We start from the raw sequence: 8,925 nt of genomic DNA, 5'->3' as shown, positions 1-8,925 counted from the left end.
CTTGCCATCAATATTGGAAGAATTAATTCAAAAGTTTATCAAGTCATTTTGCAGGAAACCTGAAGCCGTCTGTCAGGCAGTTGAAGCTAAAAAGAGGATAGATGCGGCAACAAGACAATGATCCAAAACTCAGAAGTAAATCAACTTCAGAATGGTTTCAGAAGAACAAAATACGGACTGGCCAAGTCCAGACTTGAACCCCATTGAGATGCAGTGGCATGTCCTAAAGGCAACGATTCATGCCAGACATCCCAGGAATCTGACTGAACTACAGCAGTTTTGTAGAGAAAAATGGGCCAAGATTAGTCCTGATCGATGTGCCAGACTGATCTGCAGCTTCAGGAAGCGTCTGATTGTTATTGAAGTAATTGTCATCAAAGTGGGGGGCACAAAATACTAAATGTTATGGTTCACTTACTTATTTTCCCCCTTCTGTCGTTGTTTGCATTCAATCCTCATTAAAATATGAAAGCCTATAAATGTTTGGGTGGTTTTAGTTAAAGCAGACACTGTTTTTTCATCTGTGTGGTTTTGACAAAGATCAGATCATATGCAGAAATGTGAGAAATTCCAAAAGGTTCAGATACTTTTTCATACAACTGTATTGGCAAGGCTCCACATTTACTTTTTGCATTGGCTGCAGAACAAAATGTAAGCGCACCCACATTTTTCATTGCATCACTTTTAACATCATACTTTTAACCACTCTTTATAGCATTCATATAATTCATATGAGTGAGTCCACTCAAATTCACTCACGCTTTCACGCTCAGGCTGCCAAGAACAGCCTCTTACTTCCACATTGAATGAGTTGGCACAGCACACTTCAGACTGGGCAGCAAGTTTAACGATGATTAACACATTTGTGCCTTTGATTGTAGAGGTACCCAAGCTTTTCTGTAAAACAGTTTGGTCCCACTGCTGTAGCGCTGTACATCTGACGTTTCTGTGCTGCAGCTGCTGCCTCTCCAGTATAGAGGTAATTGCACTTCTCACGGCACTGTACTACAGAAATAACACTGCTTACTTTGCTTCTTGTGATTTTGTTGGATATTCTGGTGTTTATGGCTTCTTTCCACTCCTTTTCAAGCTACGTACAGTGGGGCAAATAAGTATTTAGTCAACCACTAATTGTGCAAGTTTTCCCACTTGAAAATACTAGAGAGGCCTGTAATTGTCAACATGGGTAAACCTCAACCATGAGAGACAGAATGTGGAAAACCCCCCCAGAAAATCACATTGTTTGATTTTTAAAGGATTTATTTGCAAATCATGGTGGAAAATAAGTATTTGGTCAATACCAAAAGTTCATCTCAATACTTTGTTATGTACCCTTTGTTAGTAATAACGGAGGCCAAACTTTTTCTGTAACTCTTCACAAGCTTTTCACACACTGTTGCTTGTATTTTGGCCCATTCCTCCATGCAGATCTCCTCTAGAGCAGTGATGTTTTGGGGCTGTCGTTGGGCAACAACTCCCTCCTCACCCCGTGGCATCAAAATGATAACAAGAACGGTGAGCAAAACTCCCAGAACCACACGGGGGGGGGCTAGTCAACGACCTACAGAGAGCTGAGACCACAGTAACAAAGGCTACTATCAGTAACACGATGCGCCGCCAGGGACTCAAATCCTGCACTGCCAGACGTGTCCCTCTGCTAAAGAAAGTACACGTCCAGGCCCGTCTGCGGTTCGCTAGAGAGCATTTGGATGATCCAGAAGAGGACTGGGAGAATGTGTTATGGTCAGATGAAACCAAAATAGAACTTTTTGGTAGAAACACAGGTTCTCGTGTTTGGAGGAAAAAGAATACTGAATTGCGCCATACTCACTGTGAAGCATGGGGGTAGAAACATCATGCTTTGGAGCTTTTTTTCGGCAAAGGGACCAGGACGACTGATCTGTGCAAAGGAAAGAATGAATGGGGCCATGTATCGAAAGATTTTGAGTGAAAATCTCCTTCCATCAGGAAGGGCATTGAAGATGAGACGTGGCTGGGTCTTTCAGCATAACAGTGATCCCAAACACACAGCCAGGGCAACAAAGGAGTGGCTTCATAAGAAGCATTTTAAGGTCCTGGAGTGGCCTAGCCACTCTCCAGATCTCAACCCCATAAAAAAAATCTGTGGAGGGAGTTGAAAGTCCATGTTGCCCAACGACAGCCCCAAAACATCACTGCTCTAGAGGAGATCTGCATGGAGGAATGGGTCAAAATACCAGCAACAGTGTGTGAAAAGCTTGTGAAGAGTTACAGAAAACATTTGGCCTCTGTTATTACCAACAAAGGGTACATAACAAAGTATTGAGATGAACTTTTGGTATTGACCAAATACTTATTTTCCACCATGATTTGCAAATAAATTCTTTAAAAATCAAACAATGTGATTTTCTGTTTTTTTCCCTCATTCTGTCTCTCATGGTTGAGGTTTACCCATGTTGACAATTACAGGCCTCTCTAATATTTTCAAGTAGGAGAACTTGCACAATTAGTGGTTGACTAAATACTTATTTGCCCCACTGTATGTATGTATTTATTAATTTTTGTTATAAACAACACTACTGGTATTATTGTTATGTTTTCCCTACTATTGCTGTTTTGTTATTACTGCTCGAAAGAAATCAAAATTTTTGTTCCAGCAGGTAATGGTTGTCAAAGAAAAGGCACTGGTATGTTGAAGTCAGTAATGAGCAGCAGCAGTAGGCAACTTTTAGCTTACTGCTCAGTCAAGAGTTTCAAGCTGCATACATGAATGTGATTATTGACAGCTGCTGCTGCTGCTGCATGGGGAGCAAGCAAATAGTTTGACGAGGAAGTGGGAGGTGGTAAAGAGTGAGCTAGTGACTGGAGAGAGAGAGAAAGAGACACCTCTGTGTGATCTGCTGCATTTCTCCACAATGCCATCCCCCTCTCCTCTCTCTTCTCTCTCCTCAGCCAGGATGTCATCCACAAATCTGATGAACCAGCGAAGCTCTCAGTCTAGCTGGCAGCCACTGACAGCGACCCCACATGCGTACCGGACAAGGAGGTGCCGTGTTTAAGGAGCTTTGGGGATTTCTTGGGTTTCAGCTGCAGCAGTCTAAGTAAGTGCACTGTGGTTTTACATCAAATGAACTGCAAAAGGAGAATATGCTCATTGATTATAGCTGCAGAGCATCGTTTACCATCCCGGCATTTATGATTTACTGACAAGCACAGTTTGATGATGGCATAATGTTGTTGCAGTAATCTTCTGCAGCTGTGCTGCTGTTTGAAGAGTGAGCAGTCTTTTTGGTCACGACAGAGACGCTTTGTCTTGCGTTGCTTCGTAGCTCAGCTTACTGTTGCGTACCCTTCTACAGATTGCCATCACTCCCCGAGGTAGCATTTAGACTGCCTCCACTCTGTCAGTTTAATCTGAAATGACACCCATCAATGTCAAGATGGTAAAAGTTTTGATAGGGGGTGAATGTGGTCTCTCTGCCTATCACACAGGAGGATTCCAAATAAGTCTTTATGTACAGTTAGGCTGGAAAAGTCAGAAGGGAAAAGTGACAAGCTGAAGACTCTGGTTGGAGGAAAGTATCTCTATGGTAACAGCGGGACGGTAAAGGATAGTAGAGAAGTAGCTTGCTGCCTCAATCGTGCTTATTCAGCTTGATTGCAAAATTACTGTACCAATTAGCCTTTTTAATCAAAACAATTTTGGGGGGGAAAGGGGGAATCAGAGATTCATTGGAATGATAATGGGATGATACATTCACACATTGATTGTGTATTGTTTTGGTTGTTTCATTCCATATTTGCGGTGTGAGAAATTTGCTACCGCACACACATAATTGTAATGTAGAGACTGTAATGTAGAATTATGTGCTGAGTGGGTGACGAGAGGGAAGGTATAATTCTATGTTCTTATGGGTTATTTTCCCAAGAGCCTCTTTTATAAACCAACATCTGTTCTGTTGTTCACTGGAATGAATGATCATTGTAAAAGTATAATTATGAGTCAATACAAGGGTTTATTGGTAACGTTCGTGTTTTAATTGGCGTTATGGTTCATTGAAACCGAAGGTGAATGTTTACTTGCAAACACACATAAGCGGAGTTTAAGGGGGGGGCAAGGGGGGCCAGGCCCTCCCTGGTGGTTGAAAAGTGTCATTGCACAAAGCAAGAAAACAACTAAAATGAACAAAAAATATTATATATATTTTTTTATAATGGGTTTAAATTATATTTCGAACAGATCATGTTACTAGCACCTTAGACGTTCATTTGCTTTGCATATCATTTAAAAAAAAAAAAAAAAAAATTGGGGAGGGCAATTTTATTTTTTATAAATGATTTTTTTTCTTTGATTGAAAATATTTTTTTATGATTGCAGCAACTTTTTTTCGGGGATTGAATGATTTTGACAAAAATGCTCTACCCATAATATGGTCCAAACACAAAAAGGATTGCTAAAATCAAAGAAAACTTTTTAAAATGAAAAATTAAGTGTTCAAATGCAAATTTTTTAGTCTCAGATATTTTTTCGCATTCAAAAACTTTTTTTCTATGATAAATTTTTTTCTTTTTTTTTGATAGAAGTGATTTTTCTTATGAATTTTTTTTTGTATGAAACAACTTATTTTTTGATTGATTAATAATGGCACAAATGTCCTAGCCAAAATGTGGCCCAAACGCAAAACAACATTACTTCAATCAAAAAAGTTGCAAAAATCAAATAAAAATAGCTTTCAAATGCATTTTTTTGATTGAAGTGACTTTTTTAAATTGAAAATATATATTTTGAATGAAGCGATTGAAGCAACATTTTCTTTTTTCATTGAAGCAACTTTTTTTTTGGATCTATTTAAAATATGTACTTTGATTGAGGCATTTTTTTTTTTTAAATTGAAGCCACTTTTTTTTTTTTTTTTTTTGATCGAATCATAAAGACAAAAATCTACTTCCATATGACTTTGCCCAGGGGATCCAATTTTTGACTGAGGTAACTACATCGGCACGACACCGGCGGGCGTACCATATTCAATGGATGGTGAAAAGTATAGCTGTCCTGTCAGCAGCCTGATTTAGAATTTCCTTCAAGAATGATGGGAAACAAAAAAATTGCTCATTTTCAACTTATTATTGTAAATATTCTTGTAAGTTTTAATTTTATTGCTGGCACTGCGTTTCGGGGTCATCAACATGTTGTGCCCCCACTGCCCCAAAACTCAAACTCCACCTATGTAAACACAGCACTGCTCCTTACCAAAAGAACAGTACACTATCAGTTACGCAAGGTAGTGGCTGCATCATACTTCAGGGCTGTTTATGGGAATTATGAACAGTTCTAACTAGTGCTGTCAAATTTATCGCGTTAACGGGCGGCAAATAATTTTTAAAAATTAATCACGTTAAAATATTTGACGCATTTAACGCATCCGCGGAATGACCCGCTCATGCATCGCCTCAAATAGATTACAATAACGCAGTTTTTTGCACATTGAGAGCGAAGAGGCAGAGAAAGGCGAGTGGACACAGGCGTTCATTGGACCGTGCCGTTTATTGGCATAAGCGTCGGCATCTCCTTCACAACAAATATAAGTATCATTTAGTGAAAGCACAGCAAAAATAATATTCCTATCTCTCAAAAAAATAATGTTCACAAAAGGTAAAGCACTTCAATCTGTTTTAACTCACTCCCAGCCATTTTCACCGGAGCAAGGCCCTTCACTCCCGGAGCGTATACTGGATTTTGACTGATTTTGCAAGGGCCACAGAAAATTCTGTTCGACTGCTATATAAACATGGAACCCACCAAAAGAAAGATTAGACTCTCTTCTTTCAGCAGAAAAAGTTAGTTCATATCTTCTTCCATTCTTTAGAAATCAGCATTAGAAAATAGCTTAGTTTGAGCAATTTTCCAATTTCTGATGAAAAAACGGAGAAACTGAGCTTTTTGTGAAAGCATACATTTCAAACATAACTTTGACTTATACACAGCTATTTTTTGCTTTAGTTACATCCCAAACATCTGAATAATGTTTTCCTTTTACAAAATAGGATAAACAACATGACAAATAGAGCTTTTGATCGCAAAGTAAAAATGTATTTACACACAACTAACTGAAAGATGACGCTTTTCTGGCCGCGACAGCCGGTTAAACTTTTCCCTCATCGCCGTCGGTCTCATGAGATGAATTTTTTTGAGCCTGTGCGGGCTCTGCTTGCGAGCAGCACGGACTCAGACATCGTCCGCTGCCCTAGTGGTCCCGGTCGTTCTGCTCGGTCGTCCAGCGCCTGGCATCGATTCGGTCGTCTTCTGCCGGCGCCCGGCAGTGCGGCTTTGCAGTTCGTTGCCGTTGAATCGGGTTGCGGGTCTTACCAAATGCGCTACTGCCCTCCAGTTGCTTTAAAATGGATTTTCAGCTTTGTGCTTTGGAGCTAAATTGAATCACGACTCAGAGATGTCTCTTTTGAAAAAAAAAAAAACGAAAAAACATCAAAGACGTATGAATACGTCTTTGGGACACTGAAACAATTAAAAATAGAACGTATTTATACATTTTTGCAATGAGCAATGAGCAAATGAGGCTCAGACTTTGGACAAACTATTCAAACATTTCGTTTAGCTGTCGTTTAGCTCGACAAATACACTAGATGGCAATATTTTGATTACATTTTTTTTTCGTTTGACAGCCCTAGTTCTAACAATTGTATTCGCCAAGTTATGTGTCGTGTTACTGGGGAAAGTTTTGAAATGATTTAGCTTCATCATTGTTTTTTAATACCTAAATTCTGTCCATTTTATGTTCCCACCATCTGCCTGCGGGCATAATGAGGGTATGGGTGTTTGTTAGTTTGAGTATTGTTATTTGCAGAGGTGGGTAGAGTAGCCAAATATTTTACTTCTATAAGAGTACTTCAAAATAATAATAATAGTCAATTAAAAGTAAAACTAGTCGTCAAGTGTTATCACGTTATCAAGTACGAGTAAAAAGTATTTTGTGAAAAAAATACCGTAATTTTCGGACTATGCGCACCTCACTATAAGCCGCCACCCACCAAATAAGAAAACAGCTTTTGTTCATAGATAAGCCGCACTGGACTATAGGATGCAGATGTTCTCACTGTATTATGGGATATTTACACCAAAACATATTAACCGGTAACACTTTATTTGACAGCGATATCATAAGACTATCATAAGACCAAATGAAACACCATGAAGCGCTGAACCAATTGGCTGCAAAGCTTCATTGCTTCAACAAGCTTCATTTGGCCATCACCGCTCCCTTGAGGGGAGACAGTCAACCCCTGCGCCAATCGATGTCAACACTATTGTGGTCCAACATGCCTCTAGCATGCATTGTGGCACTACAGACAAAATTCATGTTCAGTGCTAATTATTTCTTCAGTTACCCTTCCAGTTGTTTCATTAATTGCTCTTTATGTTTTTTGGTAACACTTTACTTGACAGTGGCGCCATAAGACTGTCATAAGACAATCATAATTATGACATGACCCAGTCATGTGAATTAATGAATGCTTATAACATATGTCATTTAGTGTCATCCTGGTAATGATCTCACTTTTGAATGGATGTAAAAGATCCAAACTAGACATAAATAGAGTTAGTGACATAATTTGCCAGATGACAATTAATGACATCTGTCAGAAGCATTCAGTAATGCCCATGATTGTGTCATGTCATTGTTATGACTGTCTTATGACAGTGTTATGACGCTGATGTCAGATAAATTCTTACCTATTAACCCAAATAAATCAACAAATAAGCTGCACTGGACTATAAGCCTCAGGATTTAAAATATGGGAAAAAAGTAGCAGCTTATAGTCCGAAAATTACAGTACTTAAGTAATGAGTAACATTGTGAGTAATTACTTGGGATTTTTGATTTTTAAGACAATGGTATTTTTTTCTCAGCAAGCACAAAGTTATCTATATGAGCTGTTATTATTATACTGTATTATAACACATTACATAACCACATTAAGTCAAAGAAATACAACAACAAAAAAACATTGAAATATGGCGAGATAATTTTTTTTTTTTTTTTAATTTAAAGAAATTAAACATTATTCGTCCAAAGAGCATGAGTGCCCTCTAGTGGAGCAAATATTTTCAATTGTGAAACTAAAAGTATTATATCTTCTGTTTTCCGTGGTCAATCGGTGCCAAATAAAAACTGGGAGATTAAAATCCGTGCTTCTGAGTCATGTTGATGTCAAGTACTTAATTTTTTACTGTGCTTTAAAGACACCACGTAATGTAACAGGCCGGCGTGATCATAGAACGGCAAGCTTGAGTCTTGATTGGTATAATGGAGTCATGTGATTATTATTGCGAAGTCTCATTGCTGAAACTGGTTGAGCCACTATTGGCATCTCTGGCAAAAATGTAATATGTCAAATGAATGGGAAAATGTAACAACTAGTGTAGGCTAAAGTAGGGGAGTAAGAGTTCCAGTTCTTCTTCAGAAAGCTACTCAAGTAAAAGTAAAAAGTATGGCTTAGTAAAACTTCTCTTAGAAGTACATTTTTTCTCAAAAATTACTCAAATAAATGTAATGGAGTAAATGTAATGCGTTACTACCCACCTCTGGTTATTTGTTTCAGTCTATCCAGCAATACAGGACTTGGGCCACACAGCAGACTGGGATGCAACCCTTTTTTTTCTCCACTTTCCGCCTCCTCTCCATCTCTGACTCACACGCCAACACGTTATTAAACCCATCGAAAAGACCTCCTCAACGGTGGTTATGTTGAATGTTTTTGTTCTGTTGTTGATGAGATCTCATAAATAAAGGATATTTGCGGAGCTGCAGTTACATCACTTGCATGTACTGTATTACATAAAAGCAAGTAAAACTAAAAGAATCAATTGGAAGCAGTCACCAGGCAAAATGTTAACTGTTTTCTGGCAAAGAGGGGTATGGGTTGTCA

General features: G+C 38.6%; 1 protein-coding gene across 7 annotated transcripts in view; it reads left to right on the top strand.

Moving 5' to 3' along the window:
- The first annotated feature begins 2,837 nt into the window (after positions 1-2,837).
- LOC130912906 (citron rho-interacting kinase) overlaps positions 2,838-8,925 on the top strand; it is a 120,196-nt gene continuing 114,108 nt past the window's right edge. For 5 of the 7 annotated variants that reach the window (XM_057831040.1, XM_057831041.1, XM_057831039.1 and 2 more), the window contains exon 1: positions 2,839-3,080. The gene's annotated coding sequence lies outside the window, so the exon portion shown is untranslated. Of the gene's footprint in view, positions 3,081-8,925 lie in introns of all 7 variants that reach the window. The other 2 variants (XM_057831035.1, XM_057831034.1) reach the window with 1 other exon arrangement.

This window comes from Corythoichthys intestinalis, chromosome 3 (assembly GCF_030265065.1).
Source record: "Corythoichthys intestinalis isolate RoL2023-P3 chromosome 3, ASM3026506v1, whole genome shotgun sequence".
Taxonomy (NCBI): domain Eukaryota; kingdom Metazoa; phylum Chordata; class Actinopteri; order Syngnathiformes; family Syngnathidae; genus Corythoichthys; species Corythoichthys intestinalis.
This window is presented reverse-complemented; position numbering and strand designations above follow the sequence as displayed.